Source organism: Oncorhynchus gorbuscha, linkage group LG05 (assembly GCF_021184085.1).
Source record: "Oncorhynchus gorbuscha isolate QuinsamMale2020 ecotype Even-year linkage group LG05, OgorEven_v1.0, whole genome shotgun sequence".
Taxonomy (NCBI): Eukaryota; Metazoa; Chordata; class Actinopteri; order Salmoniformes; family Salmonidae; genus Oncorhynchus; species Oncorhynchus gorbuscha.
Genome location: NC_060177.1, coordinates 66644858 through 66666222, shown reverse-complemented (window position 1 = coordinate 66666222; position 21365 = coordinate 66644858). Strand labels below are relative to the sequence as shown.

Here is a 21365-nt window from a genome sequence, read left to right as displayed (position 1 = left end):
GTTTCATTACATACAGTCGAGAAGAACTACTGAATATAAGATCAGCGTCAACTCACCATCAGTACGACCAAGAATATGTTTTCCGCGACGCGGATCCTGTGTTCTGCCTTACAAACAGGACAACGGAATGGATCGCATGCAGCGACCCAAGGAAACGACTCCGAAAAAGAGGGAAACGCGGCGGTGTTCTGGTCAGACTCCGAAAAAGGGCACATCGCGCACCACTTCCCAGTATTCTTCTTGCCAATGTCCAGTCTCTCGACAACAAGGTTGATGAAATCCGAGCAAGGGTGGCATTCCAGAGGGACATCAGAGACTGCAACGTTCTCTGCTTTACGGAGACATGGCTTACTGGGAAAACGCTATCCAGGGCGGTACAGCCAACGGGTTTCTTCACGCATCGCGCCGACAGAAACAAACATCTCTCTGGTAAGAAGAGTGGAGGGCGTATGCCTCATGACTAACGGGACATGGTGTGATGAAGGAAACATACAGGAACTCAAATCCTTCTGTTCACCTGATTTAGAATTCCTCACAATCAAATGTAGACCGCATTATCTTCCAAGAGAATTCTCTTCGATTATAATCACAGCCGTATATATCCCCCCCAAGCAGACACATCGATGGCTCTGAACGAACTTTATTTAACTCTTTGCAAACTGGAAAACATTTATCCGGAGGCTGCATTCATTGTAGCTGGGGATTTTAACAAAGCCAATCTGAAAACAAGACTCCCTAAATTTTATCAGCATATCGATTGCGCAACCAGGGGTGGTAAAACCTTGGATCACTGTTACTCTAACTTCCGCGACGCATATAAGGCCCTGCCCCGCCCCCTTTCGGAAAAGCTGACCACGACTCCATTTTGCTGATCCCTGCCTACAGGCAGAAATTAAAACAAGAGGCTCCCACGCTGAGGTCTGTCCAACGCTGGTCAGACCAAGCTGACTCTACACTCCAAGACTGCTTCCATCACGTGGACTGGGACATGTTTCGTATTGCGTCAGATGGGAATATTGACGAATACGCTGATTCGGTGTGCGAGTTCATTAGAACGTGCGTCGAAGATGTCGTTCCCATAGCAACGATAAAAACATTCCCTAACCAGAAACCGTGGATTGATGGCAGCATTCGCGTGAAACTGAAAGCGCGAACCACTGCTTTTAATCAGGGCAAGGTGTCTGGCAACATGACTGAATACAAACAGTGCAGCTATTCCCTCCGTAAGGCTATCAAACAAGCTAAGCGTCAGTACAGAGACAAAGTGGAATCTCAATTCAATGGCTCAGACACAAGAGGCATGTGGCAGGGTCTACAGTCAATCACGGACTACAAGATGAAATCCAGCCCAGTCACGGACCAGGATGTCTTGCTCCCAGGCAGACTAAATAACTTTTTTGCCCGCTTTGAGGACAATACAGTGCCACTGACACGGCCTGCAACGGAAACATGCAGTCTCTCCTTCACTGCAGCCGAGGTGATTAAGACATTTAAACGTGTTAACCCTCGCAAGGCTGCAGGCCCAGACGGCATCCCCAGCCGCGCCCTCCGAGCATGCGCAGACCAGCTGGCCGGTGTGTTTACGGACATATTCAATCAATCCCTATACCAGTCTGCTGTTCCCACATGCTTCAAGAGGGCCACCATTGTTCCTGTTCCCAAGAAAGCTAAGGTAACTGAGCTAAACGACTACCGCCCCGTAGCACTCACTTCCGTCATCATGAAGTGCTTTGAGAGACTAGTCAAGGACCATATCACCTCCACCCTACCTGACACCCTAGACCCACTCCAATTTGCTTACCGCCCAAATAGGTCCACAGACGATGCAATCTCAACCACACTGCACACTGCCCTAACCCACCTGGACAAGAGGAATACCTATGTGAGAATGCTGTTCATCGACTACAGCTCGGCATTCAACACCATAGTACCCTCCAAGCTCGTCATCAAGCTCGAGACCCTGGGTCTCGACCCCGCCCTGTGCAACTGGGTACTGGACTTCCTGACGGGCCGCCCCCAGGTGGTGAGGGTAGGCAACAACATCTCCTCCCCGCTGATCCTCAACACGGGGCCCCACAAGGGTGCGTTCTGAGCCCTCTCCTGTACTCCCTGTTCACCCACGACTGCGTGGCCACGCACGCCTCCAACTCAATCATCAAGTTTGCGGACGACACAACAGTGGTAGGCTTGATTACCAACAACGACGAGACGGCCTACAGGGAGGAGGTGAGGGCCCTTGGAGTGTGGTGTCAGGAAAATAACCTCACACTCAACGTCAACAAAACTAAGGAGATGATTGTGGACTTCAGGAAACAGCAGAGGGAACACCCCCTATCCACATCGATGGAACAGTAGTGGAGAGGGTAGCTAGTTTTAAGTTCCTCGGCATACACATCACAGACAAACTGAATTGGTCCACTCACACTGACAGCGTCGTGAAGAAGGCGCAGCAGCGCCTATTCAACCTCAGGAGGCTGAAGAAATTCGGCTTGTCACCAAAAGCACTCACAAACTTCTACAGATGCACAATCGAGAGCATCCTGGCGGGCTGTATCACCGCCTGGTACGGCAACTGCTCCGCCCTCAACCGTAAGGCTCTCCAGAGGGTAGTGAGGACTGCACAACGCATCACCGGGGGCAAACTACCTGCCCTCCAGGACACCTACACCACCCGTTGTTACAGGAAGGCCATAAAGATCATCAAGGACATCAACCACCCGAACCACTGCCTGTTCACCCCGCTATCATCCAGAAGGCGAGGTCAGTACAGGTGCATCAAAGCTGGGACCGAGAGACTGAAAAACAGCTTCTATCTCAAGGCCATCAGACTGTTAAATAGCCACCACTAACATTGAGTGGCTGCTGCCAACACACTGTCATTGACACTGACCCAACTCCAGCCATTTTAATAATGGGAATTGATGGGAAATGATGTAAATATATCACTAGCCACTTATACAATGCTACCTTATATAATGTTACTTACCCTACATTATTCATCTCGTATACATATGTATATACTGTACTCTACAACATCGACTGCATCCTTATGTAACACATGTATCACTAGCCACTTTAACTATGCCACTTTGTTTACTTTGTCTACACACTCATCTCATATGTATATACTGTACTCGATACCATCTACTGTATGCTGCTCTGTACCATCACTCATTCATATATCCTTATGTACATGTTCCTTATCCCCTTACACTGTGTATAAGACTGTAGTTTTGGAATTGTTAGTTAGATTACTTGTTGGTTATCACTGCATTGTCGGAACTAGAAGCACAAGCATTTCGCTACACTCGCATTAACATCTGCTAACCATGTGTATGTGACAAATAAAATTTGATTTGATTTGATTTGAGGTAGCCTAGTCAAAATATTAACATCCAATCACATTAACCGTTACTCTCTCGCGGGAATTCCACTGACGGTCACGTATGTAGCTAAAGTTTTTTTTTTTAAGCCCCGCGTCCATAGAGACACTCTACTGATAGTACTGCTACTACCAGCAGCACTACACCTGCACCTGTCGACGACACAAGTTGTTCTGCTGCCGCGGATATGGCTGGGACAATGCTGGGTTAAAAGCCCCCCCCCCAAAAAAGTCCCCAAAAAAACTATACAGACAACACGGTTTCACGACGCATCAGACAACACAAACAACTGGATTCGTTATCCCTTTCATGCCATGCCTCCAGTCCACTTACCGATAGCTGAACAAGAGAGCCTCGTGGAAATTGCAACAAGCGGTTCTGTGAAAATTTTATTTAACCAGAAGCCACTGCCAGATTTCTAGATAGGGCTGCGCTCAGAATATCCTGCCTTGGCAAATCGCGCTGTCAAGACACTGATGCCTTTTGCAACCACGTACTTATGTGAGAGTGGATTCTCTCACATAGGTGCATGACAACTAAATACAGGCACAGACAGTGTGTGGAAATTGATCTAAGACTGAGACTCTCTCCAATACAACCCAACATTGCAGAGTTATGTGCATCCTTTCAAGCACACCCTTATATTTAACCTGTGGTGAGTTATTCACAATTTTTTGATTAACAAATAAGGCTTTATATGTATGATGGCAAAATAAAGAGCAAAATAATAATAATTATTATTTGTTCCCTGGTCCTATAAGAGCTCTTTGTCACTTCCCATGAGCCGGATTGTGACAAAAACTCACACTCAGTCTTATGTTTAATAAATGTATTGTATAGTGTGTGTGTGGCAGGCTTACAATGATGGCAAAAAACAACATTAGAGTGCACTGACCCTGGTGCTACTCAGCTCGAAGATGAATATTTTAAGGGGTACGGGACTATAAAAAGTTTGGGAGCCACTGCTCTAGACGTTTCCACTTCACAATAACAGCACTTATAGTTGACCAGGGCAGCTCTAGTAGGGCGAAAATTTGACCAACGGACTTGTTGGAAAGGTGGCATCCTATGACGGTGCAACTTTGGAAGTCATTGAGCTCTTCATTAAGGCCATTCTGCTGACAATATTTGTCTATGGAGATTGCATGGCTGTGTGCTCGATTTTATACACCTGTCAGCAACGGGTGTGGCTGAAATAGCCAAATCCGCTAATTTGAAGGGGTGTCCACATACTTTTGTATATATTGTGTATATAGTGTATTTAAGCAATAAGGCACGAGGAGGTGTGGTATATGGCCAATATACCTCATCTAAGGGCTGTTGTTATGCACGACGCAGAGTTCCTGGATACAGCCCTTAGCCGCGGTGTATTGTCCATATGCCACAAGCCCCCAATGTGCCTTATTGGTATTATAAACTGGTTACCAATGTAAAAAAGTACTTTTTTGTCAAACCTGTGATATACCACGGCTTTCAGCCAATCAGCATTCAGGCTCGAACCGCCCAGTTTATAAATAGCTTTAGCGTGGACATATCACATTCTGACCTCCAATTAAATCATCATCAAAATGTACTAGAATGTTAAATATTGATTGCAGGAAACAAAAAAAACACATCTTAACAGCAAAGTCTGGGCAACAGCAATACAACGCGGCATCAGGAGTGAAAGTATCAGACACAGCAAAGTCTGGGCAACAGCAATACAACGCGGCATCAGGAGTGAAAGTATCAGACACAGCAAAGTCTGGGCAACAGCAATACAACGCGGCATCAGGAGTGAAAGTATCAGACACAGCAAAGTCTGGGCAACAGCAATACAACGCGGCATCAGGAGTGAAAGTATCAGACACAGCAAAGGTAAAAAACATTTATTTAGCCTACTGTAATTTTGACGAGGGCCTGAACAGAATGTGAAATTGTGATGACAGGACTTTGAAAGGTTTAAGTTTTTAAGGCTTAGACTATCTCTGAGGGGTGTGACTAAAACTAACAGAGGGAGAAAGGATCCTAGCGCTACACATCTGTATACAGTATCTTCTGTGTGAGAAACAAGCTCAACAGGCTCAACAAACTTGGGCCAAACCCCAGTCTTAATGAAGGTAGACTATGTGCAGAATGCAGTCTAGGGGGTTCCTCTCCCTGGGCAAGATCCCATTGTCTATGTACAGATTCACCTTTTCAAACAGTCCATTTAGATTTTCCAACGGGGCTATACATTTGGGTGAGTTTTTTTCTCATCTGAGTAGCCCCGTTTCACTGCCAAAAATGAAATTAAACCATCTAGTGTTCAGCGAAATAACAACACAATGTCAAATACAGGTAGCCTAGTCAAATAATTAACATCCAATCACATTAAGCATTACTCTCTCGCGGGAATTCCACTAACTGTCTGTATGTAGCCAAACTTTGCTGATGCTCATTCAGTTTACTCAAAAATGGATATATGGTTAAAAAAAAGCCCCGCGTCCATAGAGACACATACCAGCTCTACTGGTAGTACTGCTACTACCAGCAGTACTACTCCTGCTCCTGTCGATGACACAAGTTGTTCTGCTTCCACGAGCACATCAATGCTAGCATCAGTAATTCTACATTTGTTGTTAGCCCAGCTAGCATGGACACTGACAGTTGTGAATCTGATGCAGCCAAAGACCTACTGCCCCTAACCCGGGAAAGCACTGAACAACAGACAGGGACGCTGGATCATCGAAGATGCGCAAATATGATGAATATTGATTTGGGGTTCACTTATATTGGGAATAGTGCCTTTCCTCAGCCACAGTGTGTTATATGTGCAAAAGTACTATCTCACAACTCGAGGAAACCTTCACTCTTGTGCAGACATTTAGAAACAAAACAAGCCAATTTGAAAAATAAGGCACAGGAGTTTTTTGAGCGAGAATTAAGACGACTTTTGAGTAGTGAGACATGTATAAAAGCAACAGATACTATTAATAAGAAGGGTCTAGAAGCGTCTTATAGAGGTCGACCGAATATGATTTTTCAACGGCGATACCAATTATTGGAGGACCAAAAAAAGCAGATACCGATTAATCGGCCGATTTTTAAAATGTTTTTGTAATAATGACATTTAAAACAATACTGAATGAACACTTATTTTAACTTAATATAATATATCAATAAAAATCCATTTAGCCTCAAATAAGTAATGAAACATGTTCAATTTGGTTGAAATAATGCAAAAACAAAGTGTTGGAGAATATGTGCCATGTAAAAAAGCTACCATTTAAGTTCCTTGCTCAGAACATGAGAACATATGAAAGCTGGTGGTTCCTTTTAACATGAGACTTCAATATTCCAAGGTAAGAGATTTTAGGTTGTAGTTAATATAGTATTTATAGGACTATTTCTCTCTATAGAATTTGTATTTCATATACAGTGCCTTGCGAAAGTATTCGGCCCCCTTGAACTTTGCGAACTTTTGCCACATCTCAGGCTTCAAACATAAAGATATAAAACTGTATTTTTTTGTGAAGAATCAACAACAAGTGGGACACAATCGTGAAGTGGAACGACATTTATTGGATATTTCAAACTTTTTTAACAAATCAAAAACTGAAAAATTAGGCGTGCAAGGGCAACAACTACTCCAAGTCTCAGAGCGAGTGACGTTTGAAATGCTATTAGCGCGCACTCCATTAACTAGCTAGCCATTTCACATCGGTTACACCAACTTAATCTCGGGAGTTGATAGACTTGAAGTCCTAAACAGCTCAATTCTTGAAGCACAGCGAAGAGCTGCTGGCAAAACGCACAAATGTGCTGTTTGAATGAATGCTTACGAGCCTGCTGCTGCCTATCATCGCTCAGTCAGACTGCTCTATCAAATATCAAATCATAGACTGAATTATAATATAATAACACACAGAAATACGAGCCTTAGGTAATTAATATGGTCCAATCCGGAAACTATCATTTCGAAAAACAAAACGTTTACTATTTCAGTGAAATTGTCATGTTTTGTCATTTATTATCATGTCTTGTCCCTGTGCTTCCCATTCTATTCGTTTCCCTCTGCTGGTCTTATTAGGTTCTTTCCCTCTTTCTATCCCTCTCTCTCCCCCTCCCTCTCTCACTCTCTCGCTCTCTCTTCTCTCTATCGTTCCGTTCCTGCTCCCAGCTGTTCCTATTCCCCTAATCATCATTTAGTCTTCCCACACCTGTTCCCGATCCTTTTCCCTGATTAGAGTCCCTATTTCTCTCCTTGTTATTCGTTTCTGCCCTGTCGGTTCCTTGTCTAGAATTCACCGTGCTGTGTTTGTGTATCGCCCTGTCGTGTCGTGTTTTCCTCAGATGCTGCGTGGTGAGCAGGTGTCTGAGTCTGTTTGGTTCAAGTGCCTTCCCGAGGCAACCTGCTGTTCACCTGCTGTTCAAGATCGAGTCTCCAGTTTGTCCTCGTCTTTTCGAGTGAAAGTTGTGTTTTTTTGATTGTATTTACTTTACTGGATTAAAGACTCTGTTTTCGCCAAGTCGCTTTTGGGTCCTCTTTCACCTGCATGACAGAAATACAGAACCGTTCCGTATTTTATCTAATGGGTGGCATCCCTAAGTCTAAATATTGCTGTTACATTGTACAACATTCAATGTTATGTCATAATTACATAAAATTCTGGCAAATTAGTTCGCAACGAGCCAGGCGGCCCAAACTGTTGCATTTACCCTGACTATGCAGGTTTAAAAATATATACTTATGTGTATTGATTTTAAGAAAGGCATTGGTGTTGATGGTTAGGTAAAACGATTGTGCTTTTTTCTCAAATGCGCTTTTGTTAAATCATCCCCCGTTTGGCGAAGTTGGTTGTCTTTGTTAGGAAGAAATAGTCTTCATACAGTTCGCAACGAGCCAGACGGCCAAAACTGCTGCATATACCCTGACTCTGTTGCAAGAGAAGTGACACAATTTACCTAGTTAAAAGAAATTCATGTTAGCAAGCAATATTAACTAAATATGCAGGTTTAAAAATATATACTTGTGTGTATTGATTTTAAGAAAGGCATTGATATTTATGGTTAGGTACACGTTGGAGCAACGACAGTCCTTTTTCGCGAATGCGCACCGCATCGATTATATGCAATGCAGGACAAGCTAGATAAACGAGTAATATCATCAACCATGTGTAGTTAACTCATGATTGATTGTTTTTTTATAAGATAAGTTTAATGCTAGCTAGCAACTTACCTTGGCTTTTTACTGCATTCGCGTAACAGGCAGGCTCCTCGTGGAGTGCAATGAGAGGCAGGTGGTTAAAGCGTTGGACTAGTGAACTGTAAGGTTGCAAGTTTGAATCACAGAGCTGACAAGGTAAAAATCTGTGGTTCTGCCCCTGAACAAGGCAGTTAACCCACCGTTCCTAGGCCGTCATTGAAAATAAGAATGTGTTCTTAACTGACTTGCCAAGTTATGTATATGTTTAAAAAAAAAAATTATCGGCCAAATCAGTGTCCATCGGCCATTCCGATTAATCGGTCGACTTCTAGTGTCTTATATGGTGAGCTACCGAGTGGCTCGGACAGGCAAGCCCCATATTATTGTGGAGGACTTCATTCTTCCTGCTGCCATGGATATGGCTGGGACCATGCTGGGGGGAAAAGACCAAAAAACTATACAGACAATGTCTTCATCAAACAACACTGTTTCACGACGCAACCGTGACATTGCAGGAGATGTTTTGAAATTCTTACTGCTTCGCATACAAGCCAGTGAATTCTATGCGTTACAGCTGGATGAGTCAACAGACGTGGCGGGCCTGGCACAGCTCCTGGTATATGCCCGTTACGTTTATGGGGGGTCAATTAAGGAAGGCATCCTCTTCTGAAACCGGGAGAGGATATTTTTAAAGTACTGGACAGCTTTGTGACATCAAACGGACTTTGGCATCTGTACTGATGGCACAAAAGCCATGACAGGGAGACATAGTGGAGTGGTAACCCGCGTGCAAGCAGTTGCTCTGTCACACCCTGATCAGTTTCACCTGTCCTTGTTATTGTCTCCACCCCCTCCAGGTGTCGCTTGTTATCCCTGAGGTATTTTTCCTTGTGTTTCCTGTCTCTCTGTGCCAGTTCGTCTTGTATGTTCCAAGTCAACCAGTATGTTTTTCCTGTGCTCCTGCCTTTTCTATTCTCCTTTACTAGTCCTCACAGTTTTGACCCTTGCCTGTTCTGGACTCTGTACCCGCCTGCCTGACCATTCTGCCTGCCCTGACCTCAAGCCTGCCTGCCACACTGTACCTCCTGGACTCTGAACTGGTTTAGATTTTTTGCCTGTCCAAGACCATTCTCTTGCCTACCCATCTTGAATATAATAAATAACAAAGACTCAAACCATCTACCTCCAGTGTTTGCATCTGGGTCTCGCCTTGTGCCCTGATATGCTCCCGATGCCACTTGGGTACACTGCAGCAAACACCGAGAGGCTCTTGCTGCCAAAGGAATGTCTGACAGCTTGAAATACGTTTTGAACGCTACATTGAAAATGGTTAACTTTGTTAACTTTGCTTTAACAAAGTTAACCATTTTCAATGTAGCGTTCAAAACATCTTTCAAGCTGTCAGACATTCCTTTGGCATGTCTGTCCCCCCTCGTGTATTTTCTGCAATATGCAATGATATGGGCAGCAACCATGTAACGTTTTCACAACATACAGAAGTGCGCTGGTTATCACTGACCCTGGTGCTAGAGGGGGTATGCTTGAAGGGGTACACGGGACTATAAAAAGTTTGGGAATCACTGATCTACCGTAAGCGAAGTGGATTTACACCATGTAACACAATCACAGAATTTCATATTGGGTCCCTGATCTATACAACATAGAAATGCCTAATTATGGATATGAATGTCATTCTCTTCATGGTGATGTATCCTGAATAGGTACACAAAGGTAGAATATGCAATATCCTCCTTTGTATATTTGAGTACTATTCTACACACTAGCTTTCTCGAGGTGCTGAAACCCTCTATTCTAAACCACCGGCTATAAACCAAACACTATAAAAACATAAACATAGCCTACCTATGGCTCTTATAATTCCTTTGGCCAAGGGCCTCCCGTGTTGGGCAGTGGTCTAAGCTGTGCCACTAGAGATTCTGGGTTCGAGTCCAGGCTCTGTCGTAGCCAGCCGCGACCAGAGACACATGGGGCGACGCACAATTGTCCCAGCGTAGACCTGGTTAGGGGAGGGTTTGGCCGGCAAGGATGTCCTTGTCCCATCGCGCACTAGCGACTCCTGTGGCGGGCCAGGCTCAAAGCACGCTGACATGGTCGCCAGGTGTACAGTGTTTCCTCAGACATATTGGTGCAGCTGGTTTCTGGGTTAAGTGGGCATTGTGTCAAGAAGCAGTGTGGCTTGGTTGGGTTGTGTTTCGGAGGACACACAGCCCTTGACCTTCGCCTCTCCCGAGTCTGTACTGGAGTTGCAGTGATAACGCAAGACAGTAACTGCCAATTGGATACCACAAAATTGGGGAGAAAAACGGGTTAAAATTGTACAAATAAAAAATAATGAAAAGTACAAATCAAATTTTTGAAAATCCTTCGGACAGGTCAGAAGCAGCTGCCAAGGGCTGCTTGAATACAGAGGGGAGATGATGTGTTGTTGTTTGTTTGCGGTTCCATCTTGCTCCGGTATACTGGGGTGATGTTGGCATAAATGTTTCAACATATTTGAGGTGTTGGCAGCTCGTTGAGCATGGCGACATACCGTTAACGTTTTACCCACAACTGTGTCCATCGGCAATGTAATTTACTTGGAAGCCAAAATGTTGAACAAAACTGGAGGATACTGGATACTCCAATTCTGGTTTATCGACCCCATCACTCGCCATCATACAGAACTAGTTATTTAAAAAAATTAAAGTTTACCTTCATTTAACTAGGCAAGCCAGTTAAGAACAAATTCTTATTTACAATGATGTCCTACTAGGGAACAGTGGGATAACTGCCTTGTTCAGGGGCAGAATGACAGATTTTTATCTTGTCAGCTAGGGGATTCGATCCAGCAACTTTTGTTACTGGCCCAACACTCTAACCACTAGGCTACCTGCCGCCCGCTGTAACTCACAAAAGGATAGTTCGAAATGCGCTAGGCTCTAGTTGTTACATCTAATAATGGACCCGGAGAGGATGGCTGCCGTCTTATTGGCTCTTAATAACCAACCGTGCTATTTTGTTTGTTTTTTCGCATTGTTTGTAATTTATTTTGTACATAATGCTGCTGCTACAGTCTCTTATAACCGGCCCTCATCCCAGTCATTCGCAGGAGAAAGACACAGATTTTGTGAAAGGAGATTGGTGTCACGGATTCCCCCTGTACTGCTGCTCATTCCGTGCACCAGTTCCGGAGGTCTACATCACTGGCCTCTAGGCGTCACTGAACTGTTACTTTACGCACACCTGATTCCCATTCCCCCTGATTAGTAATTGTATATATATATATATATATATATATATATATGTGTGCCCTTTCTTCACCATTGTTTTGTCAGTTCTTATTCCCATGTCCTTGGTCTGTGAGTACCTGTGCTTTGTTATTTCGGCTTTTGTGCTGCGTGTATTGTGCACTTGTTATTACGGGTTTCGTCCCGTGTATTGTTGTGCATTTGTTATTACGGGTCTCGCCCCGTGTAGTGGATTGCGGTTCTCGTCCTGTGTATTTATTAGAGGTTTAACCTTGCTCTTTTGTTTGGGTTACATCCCTGTGTTTTTGTATACGTGTTTGTTTTGGGCTTCATCCCCGTGCCTTTTCATGGCATGTTGTATATGTTGTATATTACGAATTCCTGCACATGTCTCCAATCATTTATACAATCCACGTATGTCCTACCAATGGGACATTAAAAACTGTAATATCCTATGTTTCACCGAGTCGTGGCTAAACGATGACATTAATAACATACAGCTGGCGGGTTAAACATTCTATCGGCAGGATAGTACAGCAGCCTCTGGTGAGACAAGGGGTGGCGGTCTGTGAATATTTGTAAACAACAGCTGGTGCATGGTATCTAAGGAAGTCTCTAGCTATTGCTTGCCTGAGGTAGAGTATCTAATGATAAGCTGTAGACCACACTTTCTACCTAGAGAGTTTACATCTGTATTTTTCTTAGATGTCTACATACCACCACAGACATCTAAGACCGCACTCAATGAGCCGTATACCGCCATAGGCAAAAAGGAAAACACTCATCCAGACGCGGCGCTCCTAGTGGCCAGGGACTTCAATGCAAGGAAACTTACATCAGTTTTACCTCATTTCTGTCAGCATGTTAAATGTGCAACCAGTGGGGAAGAAAAAAACTCTGGACCACCTTTATTCCACACACAGAGACATGTGCATAGCTCACCCCCGCCCTCCATTTGGCAAATCTGACCATAATTCTATCCTCCTGATTCCTGCTTACAAGCAAAAATTAAAAGCAGGAGGCACCAGTGACTCGGTCAAAAAAAAGTGGTCAGATGAAGCAGATGCTAAACTACAGGACTGTTTTGCTATCACAGACTGGAATATGTTCCGGGATTCCTCCGATGGCATTGAAGAGTACACCACATCAGCCATTGGCTTCATCAATAAGTGCATTGATGACGTCGCCTCCACAGTGACTGTACATACATACCCCAACCAGAAGCCATGGATTACAGGCAACATCCACACTGGCCTAAAGGCTAGAGCTGCCGCTTTCAAGGAGCGGGACTCCAACCCGGAAGATTATAAGAATTCCCGCTTTGCTCTCCAACGAACCATTAAACAGGCAAAGCATCAATAAAGGACTAAGATCGAATAAAACTACACCAGCTCCGACGCTCGTCGGATGTGGCAGGGCTTGGAAATCATTACAGACTACAAAAGGAAGCACAGCCAAGAGCTGCCCAGTGACACGAGCCTACCAGACGAACTAAATTACTTATATGCTCGCTTCGAGGCAAGTAACACTGAAACATGTATGAGAGCATCAGCTGTTCCGGACAACTGTGTGATCACGCTCTTCGTAGCCGATATGAGTTAGACCTTTAAACCGTTCAACATTCACAAGGCTGCAGGGCCAGATGAATTACCAGGATGTGTACTCCGAGCATGCGCTGATCAACTGGCAAGTGGCTTCACTGACATGTTCAACCTCTCCCTGTCGGAGTCTGTAATACCAACATGTTTTAAGCAGACCACCATAGTCTCTGTGCCCAAGAACACTAAGGTAACCTACCTGAATGACTACCGATTCGTAGCACTCACATCTGTAGCCATGAAGTGCTTTGAAAGGCTGGTCATGGCTCACATCAACACCATTACAGAAACCCTAGACCCCTTCCAATTTGCATACCGCCCCAACAGATCCACAGATGATGCAATCTCTATTGCACTCCACACTGCCCTTTCCCACCTGGACAAAAGGAACACCTATGTGAGAATGCTATTCATTGAAGAGCTCAGCATTCAACACCATAGTGCCCTCAAAGCCCTAAGCTAAGGACCCTGGGACTAAACACCTCCCTCTGCAACTGGATCCTGGACTTCCTGACGGGCCGCCCCCAGGTGGTAAGGGTAGGTAACAACACATTATCCACGCTGATCCTCAACACGAGAGATGGTTGTGGACTACAGGAAAAAGAGGACTGAGCACGCCCCCATTCTCAACGACGAGGCTGTAGTGGAGCAGATTGAGAGCTTCAAGTTCCTTGGCATCCACATCACCAACAAACTAACATGGACCAAGCACACCAAGACAGTTGTGAAGAGGGCACGACAAAACCTATTCCCCCTCAGGAGACTGAAAAGATTTGGCATGGGTCCTCAGATCCTCAAAATGTTATACAGCTGCACCATCGAGAGCATCCTGATGGATTGCATCACTGCCTGATATGGCAACTACTCGGCCTCCGACCGCAAGGCACTACAGAGGGTAGTGGGTACGGCCCAGTACATCACCGGGCCAAGCTTCCTGACATCCAGGACCTCTATACCAGGCGGTGTCAGAGGAAGGCCCTAAAAATTGTCAAAGACTCCAGCCAACTAATCATACATAGACTGTTCTCTCTGCTTCTGTACGGCAAGCGGTATCGGAGCGTCAAGTCTAGGTCCAAGAGGCTTCTAAACAGCTTCTACCCCCAAGCCATAAGACTCCTGAACATTTAATCAAATGGCTACCCAGACTGTTTGTATTGCCCCCCTCCACCTCTTCTATGCTGCTGCTACTCTCTGTTAATATCTATGCATAGTCACAACATCTCCTCGACCAACTGGGGCCCCCGCACGTTGACTCTGTAACGGTACCCACTGTATATAGCTTCGCTATTGTTATTTTACTGCTGCCCTGTAATTATTTGTTACTTTTATTTTTGTTGTACTTTCTTAAAACTCCATTGTTGGTTAAGGGCCTGTAAAGTAAGCATTTCACTGTAAGGTCTATCTATACCTGTTGTATTCGGCACATGTGACAAATACATTTTGATTAGATTTTTAACAAAATAGCCTGAATCTGCAGATTTACTCAAGATGCATGGGCCTACAACTGTGTAGGCATAGCCTATAGACCTAGTGTTTTTATTTTGTAAATGTTTTTTTTAATGTATTCCTTCCGGTTCACAGTGTGGACCAAACTGAGGCTCCCGTAACGAACGGTTCGGTATGAATATGTGTACCATTACACCACAACAATCAAGTGAGAGTGAGGAGTTTCCCTGGATCAGTGGGTATTAGTGGTTATCCTGATGGCTATAATAGATCTTCTTCACCTCAAGTCCTCCTCCCCCTTAAAGCAAAGATTCACCCATTTTTTATGTTATCGTTTTTTGGGCATCTCTGAGCGATGTTCTATCGATTCCCGGGGTCATTTCATTTTCCATGTGTGTCTGAGCTCTTGCCATTCATGTTGGGCAGAAATACAGCCGGTATGACGCAAAATGCATCACTGGCTGTATTTCTGTATTTTGAAAGTTCTTTATCATGAAAACTACTTGATTGCAGGCTTGCAAAACATTTTGGGACTGTATCAACAGTGCACTAATGAAACAAATACCAAAAGATAGTTTGAGTGGAATTGTATTTATTTTAAGTATCATCAAACACCACTCCAGGGGTTGGGGAACACAGTAATCTCAGCCTCATGATACAGGGAAAAAAATGAGAGAGTGAGAAGATACCCAGTGACTAACTTTCCTTTTCACACTTTATGCTGTTATAACAGTTTCTCTGACATGTGCTTTGAACAGGGAACGCAAACATAACAATCTGCAGCGTAAAAAGAAGCTGAACTACCTCTCCATGCATCATCTGGGTGTGCACTGGGGAAATAAAGGCAAAGATATGCCACTAATTCAATTCAGACAGCAAAAAATGTACATACTATTTATATCAAGTCTCCTATTGCATTTGGCTTTGTTGTCACTCTCTTTAGAGATACTGAATTAAGTAAAAATGACTGTAAATCAGGATACAAAACAAGTTCCCACAAGCCCAGCATGGGGGATAATTGATCTGTGCAAAGATCCTGTGCACATAACAAAACACACATCAACACCTACAGTCATCTCAAAATAACAACTTGCCATTTAAGAATCTAGTGCGCCTGTCGTCCATGTTTGAAAGGCAAGAATTCCACTGTTTACAACATCCTAAAAAATAAAAAGCTGTGTAATAACAGTTTCCTCACATCTCCTCAAAGTAGCCTATGCACTTTTAATCCCTTTATCTATTTCTGGCAGTAGACGTGTATTGTTGATGTCATTGTGTGTGAGGGGGACATCAGTTCTATCAGTGAGTTGATGGTGTATGGCTGGAGTGATGCCATGTTGTCCTTTACACAGGCCTGAGAGGGAGGCACCACATGTCTTCACAACCTGCTACAGTAGGGGGGGTTCAGCTACTTTGTCAACCAAATAATTAAAGAGAAACCTGCGCCTTTTGGCCCAACAAGCATACATTTGCAGAAAGAATGTGAATGTTTTCAGTACAGTGGCACAGAGAGGGGGCAACCTTGGGTAGTGTGCCGTGGTAGTGCGGCCTCCCTCCAGAACAGTGGCACTGCGTCAGGGCTGCCCTTCAGTGCAGAACCACCATATGGGCAGCAGTGGTCACAGGCCCCTGTCAGCACTGGAGAGTGAGTCACACTGGCCTCAATTACAGTAGACTGGGGAGTGCACCTCACCATGGAAGCCCACAGAACCTGACCAACTGACAGCTTTATTAAGAGACATGGTCAGGAATTCACATATTAAGAGGCATTGATGGACAAGCAGCACACTATTTCTCTGTCTCTTCATTATTTGTTTGTTTGACAGACAAATAAAGTGGAACAAATGTGCAGGTGATGCTGCAGTCAGAGTTTATTAGTTAGATTTTTTTATTTTATTTTAAGACTGACAAGAGACCATTACAAAACCTGGACGAAAAACCCAAGATCACTCAAGGAGACCATATACCATATGTGACTGCTCCAATCAATATCATTACTACCCTGGTATAACAACAGGCACAGTTCAGCTGCAAACCTTGTTGGAAAATACATCATGTGAAAATAGAAGATGACAAACTATGAAGACAGCAACTCAGATGGGCCAGTGTCAGAAGATAACTGACTAATATTTACAACCTAAATGACAAAAAGAACAACACAAAGGGCAACCTGCAACAGCTCTCAATATTGTTGAGATAAGCATGGGTTGGGCACTTGCATGATGAATCAGTACTGAATCCGTAGCTGCAGATACCTCAAGAAAAGAAAGGTACAGTGGAACGGTACATACAGTATGTTGCAACATGGTACTCGTGGTTAGAGCGTTGGGCCAGTAACTGAAAGCTGACAAGTTAAAAGCTGTCGTTCGTTCCCTGAGCAAGCCAGGTAACCCACTGTTCCCCCAGCACCTCTCTCATTCAGAGGGGTTGGGTTAAATGCGGAAGACACATTTCAGTTGAAGGAATTCAGTTGCATAACTGACTAGGTATCCCCCAATCGGCGAAAATGTCAAAGTTACCCAAGCAGGCTCATTTTTAAATCGCTCAATGGCAACAAGTAATCCCCAAAAACCAGACATAAGGAACTGTTTTTAGTGTTATAATGCATCTCTTTTCAACAGCATACAACAAATCCAGAGTTGTTGACTAACTCCCTCTTGCATTAGTTGATCACTTGTGTGCTGATAAAGAGAGATTGTAGATAGTGGTAACGATGTAACAAGTCAAGGGAATCAAGCATGATTCTACTGCATCGCATCCTTCACCTACTACTAGACAGACATCTCTGATCGTGAGCTATTGAGAGAATAATGAACACTGCATATGCAATTGGATTTTGAATTGCTGCTGTCTGTGGAGGAAATTATTGAAATTGTTCCGCGCTTTTCACTGTGACCCAAAGTAAACCCACCATCTTTACACAAGTCAGTTACCTAGCAACATCGCGACATGGTAATCACAAATTGATGGCTCGCAATGCTCATCACATGCATAAAAAGGATGCGCACTCGCACGCTGAAATAGAATACTGCCTAGGACTTACCCCAAATCAAAGTTAATTGGCCGTTCCCTCTCGGCCACGAGCGCGTTTTGGTTCCTCTGTGGAATACTCAGCAGACATAGAACATAAAAAGTGGCATTACTTGCCAGCTTGAAATGTTACAATGTAGCCAACAATTATTTTAGTCCGTTTCCTTTCCGCTGTCTTGAGGACGTTTGATAGTTGAACTACTTCATGTAAACAGGAATTAGGGACAGCCTCAGGTCATCATCTTTCTTGAGCTCACATTTCCTTGAACACATAACTGCGCTGGCCCCAAACTGTATGGTAGTAAACCGATAAAAAGCGGGGTCAAGTATTGACAACCGACGGAAAATCCATGTAGTCTACTAAAACGTTATTGTTTCCAGTAGTAATTCACACGCGAGTTGCCTTCATCACTTCAGTTACCGCTCAACCGAAAAAGACGCTCTGGATTCAAACACTGGTAAAACCGAAGTCCGTAAATCCACTTGAATCAAGAGTATTGCTACAATATGGTCAAGATACTCGCAATCCTGAGCTTCTGAGGGTTGCCTCTAGTCTTGTTTGCTGCATACGTGAACGTGAACCACAACTATGAATTTGCTTCCTTCTCGCGCTCAGACCAAATGGAATGCGCCCCCTGTTGGCCAAATGCTCGTACATTGGCCAAATGCTCCACAAACGGAAATGTGTTACCTCTGGTTCGTTCAGCCATTCCCATGGGTAAAGAATAGGGTTTGGGGGAAAAACTCCGGGAAATGAAGTCAGGTTTAGGAGATCCTATGCGTTAGTTAACATGAGTTTTATGCATTATGAGGCTTTTATGTTCTTTATGCGCTTTATTTATTTCATAAATGCTTAAAAATTCACAAAAAGTGACATTAGCTGATGAAGATTATCTCATAAGAGAACATCTCCTAAACCTGTGTTTACCACATACCTTATTTTTGGCATTAATCCAAAAACCCTCCAAAAACACCATTCGTTTCCCAATAGGTTTTGTACAAAGACCCATGGCGGAGTTACTGCATACAAAAAGATGCCATTACTATTTCTCTCTATATGATGCATTCTTATGAAAATATCAAATGATGTCAAGGAAAAATGTAGGTTGTGCATACGACAGTGAAATAAGGCTTAACATTAAATTCAAATAATGTCAAATTTATTCAATTGGTATAGAGTACCACAGTATGATTCAAAATACCCATAAACCTAGAGGACACACAAGGAAATGATTCCAATAATTTTTCCAGCATTAATTTTAGAAACACTTCAAATAAGGGCTGTGTTTTGTGTAGGTTTACCCTGGTGTGATGTTTAGATAACCGTGTAAACCTCTCTAGGACAAGGTGTCTTTTAGCAATATATTCACCTTTATTTACCCCGCCCAAAATGAAATGCTAATTAGCTTCTAATGTAGCTATCATAAAGAACTACAAATGCCATGATGATCTGAATGGAGGCAAAAGTAAGAATCTCTGGATTAACTATCAAATGTTAGCTAAAGTGTTAATTAATAAATAGGCTACAGTTCTTTAAATGGACAATTATGTGAACTGTCTTCAGCTAGTTTTAAGTTGACACAATACCCGTTGGCAAAGGTATCAGCGAGAGATGACATGCAGGAGCTTTCAGGGATTTGTAGTTTTGCACGATGTCTAGTTTGACGCTAATTCGCATTTTCGAATCTGAGAGTAAATAGAGCTGAATATACTAATAAAAGTCACCTTGTCACCTGATAAAAGACACCTTGTCCGAGAGAGATTTACATGGTTATTAAAACACACCACGGTTAGTCTACACAAAACACAGCCCTTATTTGAAGTATTTCTAAAATCCCCAATGGGAAAAATGAACGGTGGAAAAACTATTGGTTTGATTGGTATTATGACACCTCCACAGTGGTGCTCTACAGGAAGCACCATGAAAACCCAGCCTACAGTTGATGGTGACCATATATCTCTGACTGCATACAGGGTAAGGAAACAAATATGTAATTTTGGAATATGGGTGAACTATCCTTTTAAAAGCCAAAAGAAACCATAAAGTAAAGTGAACTATTTGGAAATCTGGTCTCTTTTCCTTTGTATCTGTTTAATGTTGTATGCTTTAAAACAAGATGCGGCCTTGCAGTCACATGTTGCATTGTTTATAGCCAGACCTTTATATATACAGTCTATGAGCCAGACCCACAGAAACCTTCTCACTTGTGTGACATAATATGGATGCAACAGATAGTAGAATCAAGCTCCTTCTAAATTAAACTGAGACTCACCTGTTCCGATCTTTTGGTGGTGTCTAAAGGAATAGTACTCCATTATCAACCTTGAAAATTGCATTGGTCTTAGAGCCCAAGCCACGGCCTGTTCACTCGACTACCATTTAGAAGGCGGAGACAGTACAGGTGCATGAAAAACAGCTTCTATGTCCAGGCCACAAGACTGTTAAATAGTCACTACTTGCCGGCTTCTGCCCAGTACCCTGTCCTGAACCTTAGTCACTGTAACTAGCTGGATATCACCGGTACTCTACCTTAGAGACTTCTGCCCTATCTACATATTCAGCTAACACTGGTCACTTTAATAATGTTTACATACTGTTTTACCCACTTCATATGTGCTGTATATACTGTATTCTAGTCAAGGCTCATCCTATATAACTACTGCTACACACCACACTATATACAATACACAGTGCATTTGGAAAGTATTCAGACCCTTGACTTTTTCCACATTTTCCCACATTTTAGAAATTTTTGCAAATGTATTAAAAATAAAAACTGGAAATATCACATTTAGATAAATATTCTGACCCTTTACTCAGTACTTTGTTGAAGCACCTTTGGCAGCAATTACAGCCTTGAGTCTTCTGAGGTATGACGCTACAAGTTTGGCACACCTGTTTTTGGGGAGTTTCTCCCATTCTTCTCTGCAGTACCTCTGAAGCTTTGTCAGGTTGCACCACTATTTTCAGGTCTCTCCAGAGATGCTCAATCGGGTTCAAGTCTGGGCTCTGGCTGGGACACTCAAAGACATTCAGAGACTTCTGCGTTGTCTTGGCAGTGTGCTTAGGGTTATTGTTCTGTTGGAAACAAAAGTATAAATGCGACATGCAACAATTTCTAATATTTTACTGAGTTACAGTTCATATAAGGAAATCAGTCATTTTAAATTAATTAATTAGGCCCTAATCTATGGATTTCACATGACTGTGCAAGGGTGCAGTCATGGGTGAGCATAGGCCTACCCACTGGGGAGCCAGGACCAGCCAATAAGAATTAGTTTTCCACCACAAAAGGTCTTTATTACAGACAGTAATACTCCTCAGAACCCCGTCAGACGATCCTGAAGGTGAAGAAGCCAGATGTGGAGGTCTTGGTCTGGCGTGGTTACACGTGGTCTGCGGTTGTGAGGCCGGTTGGACGTACTGCCAAATTCTCTAAAATGACATTGGAGGCAGCTTATGGTCGAGAAATTAACATACAATTTTATGGCA

General features: G+C 43.4%; 1 protein-coding gene across 3 annotated transcripts in view; it reads right to left on the bottom strand.

Annotated features, from left to right (window-relative positions):
- Positions 1-18446, bottom strand: part of LOC124036341 (membrane-associated phosphatidylinositol transfer protein 2-like) — a 102531-nt gene extending 84085 nt beyond the window's left edge. For all 3 annotated transcript variants that reach the window (XM_046350795.1, XM_046350793.1, XM_046350794.1), the window contains exon 1: positions 17886-18446. The gene's annotated coding sequence lies outside the window, so the exon portion shown is untranslated. The remainder of the gene's footprint in view (positions 1-17885) is intronic.
- Positions 18447-21365: the final 2919 nt, after the last annotated feature.